The 17487-nt window shown below is 38.9% G+C and overlaps 1 protein-coding gene across 1 annotated transcript in view; it reads right to left on the bottom strand.

Annotated features, from left to right (window-relative positions):
* LOC126299522 (DCN1-like protein 4) overlaps positions 1-7709 on the bottom strand; it is a 114633-nt gene extending 106924 nt beyond the window's left edge. The window contains exon 1 of the mRNA XM_049991491.1: positions 7480-7709. The gene's annotated coding sequence lies outside the window, so the exon portion shown is untranslated. The remainder of the gene's footprint in view (positions 1-7479) is intronic.
* Positions 7710-17487: the final 9778 nt, after the last annotated feature.

Below are 17487 nucleotides of genomic sequence, written 5' to 3'. Positions count from 1 at the left end.
CAACCTTAGGGTTATTCTCAATATTTTTCAGGTATTTTTCATTGTGTTGAAAGAATGGAAGATTAAAGAACAAAATAAAGCAATTTTCAAGAAAAATGTCTGTTTTAACATAACAGTGCTCTATGAAACATTTGCAAACCGAATGTGGAATGTGTCAACCTATTTTCAATCTAAAAACAGTCTTGCACAATCAGTTATTGTGACTCAAAGGATAAAACAAACATTTTACAATCAACTTTGACATAATTCCAAATTTGGCTTTGTACAACTGATAGTTTTCTCTTGACCTAACAAGGCTACCTTGAGATGCACATTATTTCCATATAACTGACAGTTAAGTTACTAGATTCATACTCACTATATCATGTGTAAGTGGAAGGAATTAATATTATCTTAATTCATCCCAGACAATACACTCCTAATCCAAGCAGTACATCTAAGTGAATCACTATGTCTGTCCAACAATTACTTCCATATTTTGAGCATTTATAACAGCTACACCCTGACACAACAATGATAGAACTGTGCAACTCTTCTTTGAATTTTTTTCTATGTCATTATCTCAACTTGATAAGTCGGAGGCTGTGCAACAAAACGCAAAAATTGTCTGCTCAAGAATTTTTGAAGAATTTGTTCATGAATGAATTACATTTCCAAATAACTCTTATTACTTGTGTTGGCAGCTGCCTTCTACTCAAATACGAGGGCTGGAACTTAAATAGTGGCAACTATTTATTCACAACTGATACAGAAGAGTTACACATTTGCACCTGTTACTGTCCTTCAGAGTAGTCACCCGCGTTGTGTAGAACCAATTGCCAGCGATGCGGAAGGCGTAGTATATCATTATCAGAGCCTGTTCTGTTGATGGTGCAAATGGAGTGGTCTGCTGCCTGTCTATTCTCTGGAATATTTCTAAAGAGAATGCCACAAAGTGGTTCCTTCATCTTCAGAATCAAATCAAAGTCACAAGGACTTAATTCCGGGAGTATGGTGGGTGGTACAGTACTTCCCAGTTCCAGTGACCAAACAGAGCTGCCACAGCTTGCACTGTATGTGCCCGAGCACTGCTGTGCAAAATGATGGGTGGGTTGTGCAGAAAGTGTTGTCACTTCTTTCGCAAAGCTGGTTGCAGGTGATGCTCCAAAAACAAACCATAATCAGACTTAAGTCCAATCACACCATCAACAGAACCAGCTCTGCTAACGGTATAGTACACCTTCCACATCACTTGCACTGGGTTCTACGCAGCACTGGTGACTACTTGAGGACAGTAACAGGTGCAAACATTTAACTCTTGTTTCGGTTGTGAATAAATAGTTGCCACTATTTAAGTTCTAACCTTCATAGTTTTATGTGCTTGGTTGATTTTTTAACTGCTCTCTTTAGAGAGACTTTGATACTTGGTATCAACAAAGTGTTTGTTGCCACTTTGCAAATTTGATTAACATAGGTGTTTCATACAACTTTGTCAATTCATAACCAAACTGTCATCTTTCAGCCTCAGCTTGACCTCAGCCTATGCCACAGATCAATCGGTCATCACATATTTGAAGCTGGGCAACTGACATCTCGTCATGGACTCCAGATGGTGCACTAGATCAAGGGTTCTCAAACATTTTCCACTGCACCCTCCCCCCTTCAGAAACCAATTATTTACCACCTCCTCTCACCATCCTCTCCACTGTATTCTCTTTTTTCAGTACTTCTCATACTTGACACAAAAATAGCCCATGATCTCCATACCTCTGTCTAATTATTGCACCTGTTAGTTACAACAATAATAATTACAGTGTGTTCTCGGATCACACCAGGACTAAATATATCTCTTTAAAAAATTATCACACATATCCATTATTTGAGGTGTGAGGGAACAATTACAACTAGTTCGTAAATAATCACAGCAGCGTGTTCAGTTATTGTAACTGAGCAAATATGCCTATTTCACTAAATAGCTTTTTTTTTACAAAGTAATTCACAAATTATTTCCATCTATATTGCTTTTAATCCACTTCTAATGTATTAATGTGTGAAAGATTATGATGTCCAAATGATACAAAAATAGACAACATTTAAATGCCAATTTAAAAACCGTTACATTCAGACTAACCATACAAACAGAAAATAAATTAGACTAAAAATGCACGTGGTTTAAAATTTGGAAATTTTCTGAGATTTACACATTTTGTATGGGAGTGTGCTTGAATTTGAAAAGAGAGAAGAGCCAGCCTCTGTTGGACCTTTAAAACAATGTCTCACAGATCCCTTCCAGCTGCAGTCAAGACCAATGTTTAGTCTTTATTAATGGCCTTGAGCAAAATGTTCACTTATTGTCATTAGTAGTTCTTAAATGTTTAGCATGTAGCTAACACTGTGGGTTATCAATGACAACATTTGTGTGACAAAATACTGCTCATGATTTATCAGCATTTCTGCCAACAGGCTCTTAATGGTCAATTCTGGTGAAATAAGGTGGCATTAACAAAGGAGGAGCTTGCCAACTTTGTTCAGGAAATGAGAATCTGTATGCTAGCAATTTGTTCACCAGCAGTCTTTTTCTTACATAACATGACACACAAATCTTTCAATAAAAGCTAGTACCCACTGCGACTTCCCAGGTAGGGCTTGCTCCACCACTCTGAGGACAGCTGCACTAGAGAACTGCATCCATTCACTAACACTGAACATAAATTGGTCATCCATTGAAGCAGAATCAAGTGCAAGTGAATACTCCCCAAAACATACCCAATACACTCCACAGACTTATCACGAGATGGACTGTGGGAGAAGTTAGAGTTTATGGTCCTATTGAGATCAAGGGCATTAGAGCCTGAGCCCAATGTGGAGGTATATTATTCATAACCTTGCTTAAGAAAATATCTTATCCTTTACCACATGTAATTCACTACATTTAACTAAGGATGATCATATGAACACAATTCTGCCTCTCCTGCATACAAGTCCCATGTCTTCATGATTCTGCCAACACACAATAGTAAAATTATTTGGAAACAATTGTTTTCACATTTCATCACCACCACCATCAAGAAAAACCAAACAGCAATGGCACTTTTCATTGTTAGAACCTCAAATTTATTTTTGCAAAAGATAAATAGGGCATGAACATATATGAACTTATTTTTTGTTTGAATTGTATTTAGTATATATTTTAACTGTGGAATGTACAGTTATAGCCCATAGCCTGGAGTAAAAGCAGGTACTTTGTGGGACACAACTGGGCAATGGTACTTTTTCCACCATAGACAAGATACACACTGATACCAATGGAAGTCTTACATTCCACACTGCACAATCCACATGGGGCTGCATCTTACAGTTTAAATACTTTACCTGACAATCTGGTTTTCTTGCTGAAAGGTACGTTTCTTTGCATAAATAAGGCATTACACTCCTACCTTCAAAGAGCGTCTTTGCTTCACACGTATTTTGACATTATTTTGATGGTCTGGATCAGGCGTCCTTCCTGAATTTTCTTTTAACAGGTTGTGAAGATTCTTTGTAGCATCGAGTTAAGTTTCATACAGAGACACTGATCACAGCACATTTTTCTCTTCGCTTGGTAGATGACAGTTTCTAGTAATGAGAAACTTCCTCCACACTGTCAGGTGATACAGTGAATGCAGACTGTCTCTGCACATTAGCTGACAGACCAGGTTGTGGAGAAGAAGCAGTAACTCAACTCATTTGTGTTCTAGGAATCTGGCATTATTCTTTCTGTCTTAGCTGATGGTACAAATTCATCTTCACGCGACTTGAAAATACCTGTCTTTTTGAACCTCAATATGCCATATTGCGTTGCTGTTGCTCTAGCATATGCTGAGTTATTTGGTAAGAGGGTGGTGTAGTGCAAAGCAAACAATCATGACATTTTGTTTTCTAGCCAGCTTCATGACCTCTAAACATTTTAAATAAGTTGGATGGCCATGGCAAGCAGCAGAAAAATCAGTTCTGCTCTTTGAAGATGTGGTGTGAGATATGAAGTGATATAAAACAAATAGATGAAGATTTCAGTCTCTTGGATGACACACTGCTACTGTTCTTTACAGTGCTCTGTCTAAAAGTTCCCCTTTTCACCCTAAATACTAGAAGTGCAGGAATGCAATGGCCTGCTGCAGAAAAACAAATTCCTACTGTTATCAACTGCCCTCACTCAACTGATGTCAAGATTGCTTGGGAATTTGTACCTTTCTAAGCATTTGGATAAGTTTCAAAAACTCGTACACAGCTGTTTGAAGCATTACATGTTAACACGCAATTAGCATACTGTTAAAAAGTATAAACTTCTTATGCCACATGCAAGTTATATGTAACGAAGTCATAAGGGTAAAGTTGAGTAGTTCTAGTTTTACCCTAAATGTATTCTCTGTGTGAAATACCATCTGCATAAAAAACAAGGTGAATAATTGTTTAATATAGCCTATATTCATATAAAGTCCGATACAAATATTATTCATTGCTTCAACTTGTGTTACGACAATAAAATCCTTACTAAACACAAAAAATCACAAAATAAGATACAATAGCAAAAAATCCAACTATCACCAAAAATGCATTTGTTACTACCAAGTCTCATGGTGCTACTGAAGTCGCTGGCTCCTTTGAAGATCTGATGGCCAAGAAACAATATTCCCAAACTGCAAAGGGAAATATGAGGGTTCCCAGTTACAACCCCACACCCAAATATACCTCAATTCCCCTACACACACACACACACACACACACACACACACACACACACAACACTAACAATTTCTTTTTGCCCTATATTACTTTTGGTAATTTAGGCTGCGGTAACACACTGATCTGTTGTGAAGGTATAAGTTAAGTTTGAAACTGGAATGCACCCCACAAGCACAGGTTTAAACAATAACAGTCAAAGTCTAAATGAGTCATATCATCCTGATGTACCCTATCACGACACCCCTAGTCAAAGTCAACAATGTAAAGACAAATTAGTACAAAAGAAATGACTTAATTGCCATATTCAAGATGGGCACTTGACCATCATGTGCTGTTACAAAACTGGGACTGCGGCCAAGAAAGAGAAAGCAGTTAGCATCAATAATATTTCACTATCACACTGCCATCAAGCCATCTATTAGGTTATGAAGTTCAATACTACAGTAAAATTAGATGATAAACAGTCTGAGTACCATTACGCATCATCCTTATGTACTGAAAGCAGCCTTATAATGATGCCAAAACAAATTTATAAAGGCCCCCTACAGAAATCTCCACACTATTTTACAGACTTCAGCTATAAGCAGCCATGTCGCTCTTCACCTTTTTTGATGTCATCTACCTACCTCCATGAGTTCGTTAGGAATTTCTTAAAATCCATTGAACACTCTAGGTGCATAATATACACACAAAAGAAATAATGTTCTGCCTGCACATGTATGATGTACATGCCAAATTAGTACATCATATTACAAAGCTGATAAGTATTGAATGATTCAGTTGACCCAGTACATCTAGCAACCTTTCACATAGTTACATATTGTTGTGCATCTCCTTTTTACTTTAATTACTGTAATACTTACACCTTCAAATGTATTAGGTGTCACTTTACATACTCCAAGACATTTGAATGACAGTGTGGTAGAGCCATATCTTCTTGCAAAGATTGTGATCCTCCTCTTTCATGGTTAAACAAATCCATCCTTATTTGCAATGTGTCTAAATGCACATAGGCTATGATAGTTCTTGAGACTATACAACAGGGTAGTTGTTTACAGAAGGGAACACACATTTAAATTGTCTTATTCAGTTGTAATGACAGCAGGAGTTCCTCTAATCCAAATCTCAGCATGCTGTACCTATAAACGTTTCTATTTGTCAATGCATGAACTGCAAATGATATAGTTGGGCGAGCTATCATTGTACGAAGTGATTGCTATGATTTGCTAATGACACTAATAAGCTCTCCAACAACAATGCACATATTTATCGCTAGCAGTGCAAATAAATTCCAGCATTGAAAACTATTACTAAGACTGCTGAGTTCCTGTGTTTCAGAAACTTATTGCTTAACTCCATCCAATCCCATATTTCCCACTATCCCAAGTTTGTATGTGTGCTGCCAAGAATTTGGCTATGACCATGAATCTGACACTAGCCACTAGACTGAACTGTCCAATTTTACTGCAGTCTGTCAATTGAGGATGACAAACTTTCAACTAGTATATACTTATTAACCTGACACACACTGTTGACATGTCAAAAGCTCCAGACAGATTAGAGGTGCTTCAATTTTCTGCACAAGCAAGCATACCAAAGAGGCTGACAAACACCAATTTCAACAACAGAATGTCATACCTTCTATTTTTGCAAAGGTTTGCAGTTATTTACTATGTCCTGAAATTTAGTGACAACATTTGAGAGTTAACTTTCTCATGCAAATAAATGACACTTCCCCCTTGGATACTCCACAAGTTACAGGATTCTGGCTCAGTAGCCCAACCTACTAGTGTTGATATATTTTGTGGGTGCAATTTCATTTTAACAACTGACATATCAAACAGTCCATCATTCCCACAAAGAAATCACACTTTATAAATACATTTTGCTGTATTATATGATTCAGCCTGTTTACACTTTGTCCTCTATGACATACATATCCAGAAACGTTGCACAAGTCTTTCTCCACACATTAGAAATATGAAAAACCAACACATTGCACTGTGAGCTGATATGACAACATAGAACAACTGCGCCGTAAGATTAGAGTTTTTGCACCCTGCAAGTTCCTAAACGAAAATTTCGATGAATGATACAAATAATACCTGGAACAGTTTATTGACAACACTGTAGTTCAATCTTTCTGACAACTTGGAATCCGTGTGTCAAGGGACTGCTTCACAGCCATTTAAATATTAGTTACGATACTGTTTTTCTAACCCAACGGGCCAACCAAATATATGCTAAATAAAATCTTCAATTTCTTCCACTTGACAAACTAATTTCACCGTCCCCATCTGACATTCACATCGACTGTTTGCAAAATCGCATGGCAGCAAATTAATACAAAACAATGGGTTAACTGAGCAAAAACTCATTGATGGTGCATTTTCATCACTAATTCTTAAATAAGCTATGAAAAGCTGACGAACAACACGTAACCTGTCACTTACAATAGTAATGTTTACATGCTTACGAAGATTTTAAACACGGAGGGCTTTTTAATATCTGTATGCTCAAAATATTATTGCCTCTCACGATGAAATAGTCGAAGACAAGTCTCTAAAGCATATGATAGCGAGTTGAAGACAAGAAAATAGTACAATTATAGGTTAGAAACTTTCCGACCACGAATATGTGAGATCTGACACTCCACTTACAAAGACAATACATTAAACATCCATTTGGGATAAATATCTTCTTGAAATTTGCCCTCTGTTTTACTGCTTAAACTACATTAATTACAAATAAAGCACGTTAACAATTATTCATACGTACTTAACCACACCTCCACTCCGGCTTCCTCTCACAAAACTAAACTGTGACACAAGGAAAGATCATGTTACAATACACACAACCAGTGATTCCGCAGACTATCTTTATCTGGAAACGCTTTGACGTACCCGGCAATACTTCAACTTTTGAAGTCAACAGGATTTTTTCACTGTTTTGAGCTTAACAATTACGACTCCACAATCAGTTAAAACTGAGCGAGTGGCAGAAAAACTCTGTTGCGAAATTACTCACTATTATTTACTTCTTCTAATATATTCGAAACACTTAACGAAAAGAGGGGTTACTTTTTTCCTCATTTGGGCGCTGTAGTCATGTAATGCAAAGTAGTTTTGTAAAATGACTTCTGAAAATGAGGTCAGTCTATTCTAAAACATACAAGAAATCAAATATTTATTTCTGAAATTCTGTAATGTTTAAAAAATTGGAGGAAAGTAGCCCCTGGAGTGGGTTACTTTACTGCACTTAATGTAAACATTATTTTAAGGAAGGATAATAGGTCGGGGCAATGCCACGTTCTATAAAAATTATTGTGTTACCTTATTGGACAATAGTAAACCAACATTTATATACTTTCTGCTATTAAAAGGACAAAATAAAAAAAATAGAATACGCCAACTTTTTTATTCAAGACGTTAAAAATGTAACGAACATTAACAAAGTTTAGTGTTGTTTCGTTATCAAAGAAAAGCTCCATGTTTCATTAAATATACTGGTATGCCAAAATATCTGTGACTGTACTAGGAAAATAGTTCACAAAAATTCATCACCATCGAGCAACTTCGACATTGAGATAATGTGTCCTTCACTTAACCATTTTAAGGGTTTTATACCATCAACTATATCATTACATTTGTCAAAAATTACATCTTTATTTGAAGGGCATTTCCAGATATAAAGAGAGGGCATCGCGGTATTTATGGTTGTACGATCTTGGATAAAACTTATGATAATACCAGGGTAATATTTAATATAATATAATTTAATGTAATATATGAGTTAGTAGAAACTGTCAACTGTTGGACAACACCAGAACTGTCCCGGAATGTTTATTAATTATTAGAATAGATGCTAGGTAGGAGTGAATCTTTTTCCGGGCTTGGAGAAAAGTTACCCCTCTAGCGGCAAAGTAGCCCCACTTTACAGTACCCACGGCTGGGTTTCCACATGCAATAAAAGTGATACCACTTCGCCGCTTCTTGAATGGGTTCGACGATGTTGCATGTGGGAACAACCACATTTCTGTGGCATCACACGGACCCATCACTTTTAGCAACGCAACAAAAGTTAAAAACGCTTGTAAGGTATGTCCCGACGATGCGTCTTTCCTTGCACGCAATCACAGATTCGCAAGAATAAAATGCACAGACATTTGTCGAATGATGCATGGAGAGTCATATGTCCACACATTGCCTCATTGGGCAAGCAGTCTGTTTTGGATCCTCTTCTTTACTTAGAAGCTTGTGCTGCTTTTATTGTGATGAAAAGGTAAAAGTGACTGTAAGTAAAGAATTATGTAAATGACAGAGGTACAAGAAATACAAAGTATCGACAACGTTTCGTTCGAAAATTTCGGAAGGAGATCATGGCGAGATTTTAGATTATCTGTTTAAGAAACTGCACCGGTAAGGCTGGCAATAACATTTATCTAGCTAATAACCGGCGTCTTATAAACCAGTCTGAACTATTTATTTCACACTTCAAAACAAAGCCTTTCAGTAATTATTGCTGGAATGGAGAAATACTTAACGGAGGCCCTCAGTCATTATGAGAAGTTTAATTAACATTCAGTATTTCATTTCATAAAGAAGTTGTAGAAACAACTTCAATTACGAAAGATTTTATGTACATTAACATCATCAGCATTGACAAATCTGATACTTTTATACACGCCAGAAGCCACTAGAACAGCAGTTGTGCTTTTTCAGTTTTGTGTTACTTTTAGATTAGATTAGTTTTCCGTTCCATACATTCGTGCTGAGGAGATCCTCGTGGATGTGGAACATGTCAATTTTTTTAAAGCTGAAATAACAATACTAATAGTATATATGTTTTTGGATAGGGTCCGCCTTTAGCAAAACACAGTTTTGTTTTATAACCCAAACATGTTTCACTGCAGTTGCAGCATCCTCAGTGGGCTTTTATTTTCCATCTTTTTACCACATGGTGTGGTTTTTCTGACGTCTTGTGTTTCTATTAAAAAATTGGTCAGTGGAGTAGGAGTTGGCCACCAGTAAGTCTTTCAGGCTCTTTTAAAACTGATCTTTATTTGTAACTAAATTTTTTATGTTTGCTGGCAAATTATTGCAGATGAGTGTTCCTGATTAGTGGACCCCTTTTTGTACTTTTAAGTCCTTGTGCAAATTATTTTTGTTCCTCGTATTGTATGTATGAACTGAGTTGTTTGTTGGAAAAATAGATATATTATTTAGGGCAAATTTCATTAAGGAGTAAATATACTGAGAGGCAGTAGTTAGTATACCCAGTTCTTTGAAGAGCTTTCTACAGGACGTCCGTGAATTTACTCCGCAAATAATACATATTACACGCGTTTAGACTCTGAAAACTTTTGTTTGACTTGAAGAGTTACCCCAATGTCCTACAGTTCTATTTCTAGTAGTTTTCCAAGGAGCTACACATTTCCATCATTACTGCACAAGCTACACTCAATGCCCCCTCAACTAAGTAAAGGCGCGAAATGCGCAGAAGCAGCCAACTGGACAATTTACATGGGGGGGGATAATGGTCAAGCGCAAACACATGTTCATATCGAATCTTCTTAAATTTCCGCGCCATCACGAAAGGTATCCAACACATAGTAAATGTTAGCCCACTATTCGAAAGTCTAGAGGACGACATGGTTAAGTCAGTTACATTCCTGCATCCCAACAGACCTCTCCATTCAGACAGCTCCTACCGTTAGCCAGAAACGTTAATCATTCCCGCCACAGGCCACCGGCGCTGCATGAGAAGCACCCCTACACAGACTTATCCTAAGAAATCGGTCACATATATATATTTGATCGCTATACTTACAATTAAATGTTACGATGGCGGTCTCCATTGAACGACATTCGACAATGAGCGAAGTATTGGAAATACAACCTGCTGATGGCTGTGGCTCTGGAAATAGAAATATCTGTACCATTCTTATGACTTGGCATACTTTTCCCTTTGCTATTATAGTATTCAACATTAATCCATACCTTCCTTATGACTGGACATAGTCATTTCCTTTGCACATGTCTCAACATAAACACAAACTTTATAAGCCTGATGCTCGAGGCGAACCTATCACGCATCCCCTACTACTAAGTATAATACTTCGCCAAAAAAATGATTGCCGGCGATACGAAATAATACTGACTGAAAATCAACAATGGGTGGACATGTCTCATAAGTTTTCTTGCGAGTGGAACCACTGTGTCTTAGAAAGAGAGACGTAATCGTCTTACGAACCGTCAAATGTTAAAGAACAAATGGTTCAAATGGCTTTGAGCACTATGGGACTTAACATCTGTGGTCATCATTCCCCTAGAACTTAGAACTACTTAAACCTAACTAACCTAAGGACATCACAGACATCCATGCCCAAGGCAGGATTCGAACCTGCGACCGTAGCGGCCACACGGTTCCAGGCTGAAGCGCCTAGAACCGCACAGCCACACTAGCCGGCGTTAAAGAACAAATCATATTACTGTTACAAGTGGTCTTGGTTCTACAGGTGCACATAATTATCCATGTTAAATGTTATACTGACTTTATAAATCAAGGTATGGCATTACCTACGAATGACGTGGTTTTTTCCAGACAAATACCGGGACACTGAATATAGACGGTGACTGTCGGAGTGTATATTATCAGACCAACTGCGGTTACATGTCGTCAATGATGCACGCTCATAATAAAATTACTGAATTTTGAAAGTTATTCGACTAAGGAGCGTGGTATGAAACCAGTATTTGCATCTCCTCACGCTGTCGCCACTAGATATTTCCCCAGTATTTGTAACGCATTCTGTCTCGATGCCATGTCAGAGGTTCTGTGATATATCCACAGGGTTATACGCGAAGGTTGATTGAGGAGGATAACAAACAGTAGCAGATGGTGTGCCGATTGAGGTTGTAAGAAATGTGCTCTAGCTTTTCAGATCTCTAGTGTTACGCTATCCGCTATAAATGCTGTCTGGGATTTGGAATCAAGTCTTTCCATTCAAGCACATACCTGTGTTGGATTCTATATAGAAGTCCTTTAATGATTACAGCCACAAGTGAATCATATATCTGGCATTCTTATATCTCAAAACGCCTTAGTTAATTTTTAAATTATACAGATGATTTGGGTTCTGTTACATCACCGACATCAGTATTTGTGAGTGGAGATATCAGTTTTCTTTATTTTTTTCGGATTTTCTCGTGAAGGTCTCCGCAGACGGGATAAGTTTCTAGGTACCCAGTGGTTTACAGCACGATCCACCTCGCTAAAGTTTCGAGTTTCTAGAGAAATAATTTCCAGTCTGTATCTTCGGAATTATACTGCTATATGCTTGATATCGAGAAGTATCGAGTAAATGGTACAATATTCTGGCAAACCATGCGAAAATACATGTGTTCTTGTAATCCCCAGAGTCTGGAGATAGGTGTCGAAAAGCAAGCAGGTCGGGACCAGAAACAGTAACGTCTTTGTGTCGTGGGAAACTGACCCAGCCTTTATACAACAGTTCTGAGATTGACTTCGGTCCACTGAGGACGCTCTGATCATGCATTGGGAGTTGATAACCGCCTGACCTTGTGGGAAAATATCTAGTGCAGTGTTGAATATACACGGTGCTGTCTGTCTTTGGGGTATATGTACGAATGTCTGCTGGTCGATAGCTATATGAATGACGTAAAAGGGGTGGGTTTGCATGGCGCAGGATAGCAGTTGCATGTTTATATGGCAGTACATGGTGATATATTGTCAGATTGGAGATTGGTTTCACGCACTAATATTCAACCTTCCGTCCTCAGTGGCAGAGCATTGTAACAGAGTAAGAGACTTTCCGTATTTGACGATCTGTATGACACTTTTGCAGGGTTTAACTGTCAGTTCAATATGGCGATCTGTACAAAATACTTTTGCCAGTGAAATCTCATCTGCAGAAAACAGTGGCGGATGGTGCTCCCACACCACCACCAGCAGCAGCAGTTTGATGGGTAAATTCAATAAGGGCCAATCAGAATGCTGTATTCAATTAAAAGACAGCCTTCGTGCTGGGGCATAGGGACGACAGCGCCCTGAGGTGGGGGTACTGTGGACTAGGTCAGTTGGACTCTGGACTCCGTGGTGAACACACTTGATGGCGGTACTGCCTCCAATTGTTTAAATAAAGACATATGTCCATCCTATCACCACAGGCCAAGTCCTTTTTTCCGCGAATTCCTAGGAAGAGGTGGCAGTTGAGTGACTTACGTTAGTGGACGTCTCCCAAGAACCCTTTTTTCCTCCCATTTTCTTAGGTTCGTAGAGGCAGCTGTGGTGTGTTGCATTGCCCTGATGGAATCTGAACTATCCACCATTTTCTGGGGAGGATGGAGGGGAGTGGAGGTAGCCCAATTGACCTATTTTCCGTCCAAAATTTGACTTCCCGCCATTATGTCATCACAAAGTTGCCATATCTGTCACTGCCATCTTGGATCCGCCATCTTAAATAAATTTGGCAATAGTGGAGAGTGGGATGGTGCCTGCTTTGCCTACTACTTATAGCATGTTAAATTGCTAATCATGTAGCTTTATGAATGAATGTTTCCCTTCTACAATCATATCTCTCTTTCCAATTCCTTCATGGTATGGATTGAAAGAGCGACAACAATACTAGACAATTGATATCGCAAGTATTTAACATAAAATATTTCAAAGTCCTTCTGTCTTGTACTCCACATGCTGAAAAGAAACTTTTCTTTTTCTTCTTAATCGTACATCACTGCAACAATCTGAAATGAATCAGTTTTGTATTACTGTACACCAATAAGAACTGCATACCTCCTCAGCATGCATACACCAGAGAGAGAGTGTGCAACTGCGTGGATAATGTAAGTAAGATTGGTACAGAAAAGTCCTTCCAGAACGTTAGTTGTTTTACTGGAACGAGAATTCCAGTCTGTATCACTAGCACCATTATGCAGTGTCATTGGCTGATAGCATCATGAGATCGAATCTGTTATACATTTTGTTAAAGCGACAAGTCGTCGAGAGTGTTGATTTGGAACTCGAGTAACTGGGTAAAATGTGTTGAAATTATGGAAAATCTGATAAAATTGCGAAAACTGATGGAAAATACGTAAAAGTGATGAAAATGAGAAAAAGTATGGAGGAATGAGGATACTTACATGCTCTTCTGGATGTGTGAAAAACGTTCGATTTCTGCACTGGTGGGATTCACAAATGATGGTGCATACTATCCATCCTCTATGGGTTTAAGTCCTGCAGAATATCCCCTCTGGTCAACATGCAGTTATGCATTGTACGTCATAATAATGAATGACACAGTGTCCAAAGACTTGGCATAGGATGACCACCACCTAGGATACAGAAAACATACAAAATACACCACCAATGTGAGGAACTAATTATCTTGGTCTCTTCGAAAATGGAATACCAAGGCATCTGCTATTCCATCACAGCAGATGATGAGATCAAACGTAGAGGTCATCACCTTCGACAGGTTTTTCAAAACGCTCCAAAATGCTACTAAATCTTCCAGTTTCATTATGTTGCGATGTTTTCCTCATATTTGTTTGTAAGGAACGTCACCCCTGTCTTTTATTTGCATCATCCTGGTGTGTTAAGGGAGTAGCTTACGTTATACCATGTGATGTCCCGCTTTCTGTTGGGAGCCAATGGATCAAACCGTCTTGATGTCAGTTTAACACCCAAGACAGACCGCAAAGTCATGGTAGAAAAATAAAATGTATGGCGGTGTACAAAGGCGTAGTCATAAACTGCTTCAATGTACAAGAACCCTCTATTGTGATTTATAGTCCACGGGATATGGTCTTCCAGCAGTACAGGCAACGAAACTTTACACAGGTCCGTGGGAGTGGCTTCGATCACTGACCAGCTGCTCCAATGGCACAGTAACTATATATTTAATGAGGTCACCACATATGCCTGATGTCAACACACAGACAGTATTTGTTATCAATGTATCCTAAGAGAGTTCTATTCCAGGTGACATTAGAAAAGTTTTTTATAGTTTTATTACATTGGATTTTATAAAAATAACGAGGAGAATGAGAGAGATAGAGACATTGTGTTGTCAGTGAAGGCTCTGACAGTAGTAGGGTAAAAGTACAAACACAATTTGTTAGTGGGGGTTGCCTACATTAGGGGCAAGTATACTTTCAGGGCCAAACCTATTGTTGTCTTTGGATTGACAGGTTCTTAACCTATTATTCTGCTAAGCAAATTATGACTCCCTTGGCAAAATACATGCTTAACCTAATGTCTGGTTAAGGGATTTAAGACTATCTGGGGATAATCTGTTCCTCCACCCTCCAAGATACACGCACCCCTCCCCCTGCTCCTCTCCCTCCCCTTCCTCCTCTCCCACATCTCTGGATACACCCCTTACTGATACAAGTACACTTCTAGACCTCAGTTATTGTAGTAACCCCCTCTCACTCTATCAATTTGATTGACTAAATAATTAAATCGATCAATTAGTTAACCCCACCTCATCTGCAAAATCACCCTGCCCTCCCCTCCCCCACCTGGAAATTAGTGGGGAAAGGCTCATTTGATTGGCCATTTGGCTGAAATCAATTGCAGTGCATGGTATATTGATTAATCACTCTCTAGTAGATGATGAAATTTGCAGATTTGTTATAAAGGTAATTGACTATTTAATTAAACTGACTGAAAAAACTGAAAAGACATAGCTCAATTGTAACACAAAAGCTGCTTCAAGTTATTCGAATGGCATCTCACCCCTCCTCTCACTGTATCAAATTGATGGAATAATTAATTAATTAAATCGATATCCATCAATTTTCCTTGCCACCATCACAGTTATGGAGGTCCCGCCCACAACTGGTTGTTCTAAGTGTATTTTCTTTTTTAAAAGTGCTATAGAATTTATAAACTGACTGTTTCTCTCAGATGCGCTATGACAAAGAAAGAGGAGGCAGGGCCTGCCAAGTGATGGGACAGTAACAATAACAATAAATACCTCTGAAAGACAGATTCCACTGTGATGTATTGAGAAGCACTAACTATGACATAATTAAAACCACAATCTAGTCCGTAGCAGTAGTTGTCAGAGCTATATGTTGAATATTGCTGAAACACTCACACATAATGTTCGCTCATGTCTTGATGCCCTCATGCAGCTCGCCAACCCCCTCATACACCACCAGCGTCAACGCCCAGAGGTTGAAGATAACTACTGCCTCCGCTGCAGCCACAGTAGTGGATGCATCTGTATGCCAGAGTGCACCACTCCCACTATGGACGGCATCTGGGAATGATTGGAGTGCTAGGAATTAGGATGTTATCAATACGTCCAGTGCAAACACTCATCATTTTGAATATTGTCTCATGCAACACCCATTCCCACTTCTATCTCCACTAACCCAGCACACAGGTCACTTCACTACCCCTCGCTACCACAGACAAGAGCAGATAGGTCGGCTCTTTCTTTCTACCTAACCGCTGGACACAGGGTGAGCTAACCAATTTCTTCCAGTCGCCAACTCCTCGTGTCCACCTCTACAGCCAGCTGCAGTACTCTGGAAAATAAACAGGTACAGCTTGGCTTATACAGTAGTTCTACCTGATTCCAGCCCTACATAGACCCCCCAGCTTATAAAGGACCATTTTGCCCAACCTGTGATGACAATGTTCTTGACTATACACCTTCGTTCTACAGGCTCACATCAAGAATCGCTGATAGTGTTACTCTATCTGGTAGAAATGCTGCCTGCAATTAGGAATCAAGTCTATTCATTCACCAACATACTTGCTTTGGATCCCATGGAGCCGTCTTTTAATGATTACAGCCGCAGGTGAATCATATTTGTGTCACTCTCATATCTCAAAACGAGTCACCTTTTTCAAACCCATCCACTAAGTATCACGTACAACAAAACTCCAGAGTGGATTTTTAGACAACCCCTCTGCATCTTTTAAATGTTCCTCACGATCTGCTCCACCCTCGCTGAAGCTTTGTCATGTGATTGTTCCATTTTAAGTCAGAACCGATCAGAAGTTGAAGAGTGCTATATCTAAGAACTTCTGCATCCCGTGGATAAAAGGGGTGAGCTGAGTTAATGCGATAGTACAGTGTTTTGACCACTGCCGGCTGCTACACATCTGTTGTGCAGCAAGCTACGTAAATATAAGTATTAACTATGTTTTTCTTACTTGTCACTTCTTTTTATGTGTGTTACTGGTTTTAGGAAGCTTTAATTTTCGAGTACTAGTAATAGTGTACCATAGATTTCGTGTTTGTTTTGAATACAGTCCAGAGACAGGTAGTGCTCATTTTCATTGTTGTTTAGTGAATTAGCAGTCTAGTTAAAAGTTGATGAACTCTCTACAGTAAATTGTTGATTTCGTAGGCTGGATAGGATGTGTGAGAAAAACACAGTTAATACTTAAATTTACATAGCTCGCTGCACAGCAGATGTGAAGCAGATGGCAGTTACGACGACACTGGCAGTACTGGCACTACAGCTGTCCAATTATAACGAGCACGCGAGAGAGAGCAGACGATCTTGTGTCATCACCCGACATCACAGTAGCACCCTTGGTGGCCATTATATGAACTAAGTCAGTTGGGCTCTGGAGCTCGTGGTGAACAAACTGGGTGCCGCCATCTTGAATAACGGTACTTGCATCATGATCTGACGTCAGGAGAGCGCGCTCTGGTGGCACTGATATAAACTAAGCCAGTTGGAGTGCAGACCCAGTGGCGAACACACCTACTTGAAGTTGGTTAAATAATATAGACAA

The sequence above is a fragment of the Schistocerca gregaria genome, chromosome X (genome assembly GCF_023897955.1).
Source record: "Schistocerca gregaria isolate iqSchGreg1 chromosome X, iqSchGreg1.2, whole genome shotgun sequence".
In the NCBI taxonomy this organism is placed as follows: Eukaryota; Metazoa; Arthropoda; class Insecta; order Orthoptera; family Acrididae; genus Schistocerca; species Schistocerca gregaria.
This window is presented reverse-complemented; position numbering and strand designations above follow the sequence as displayed.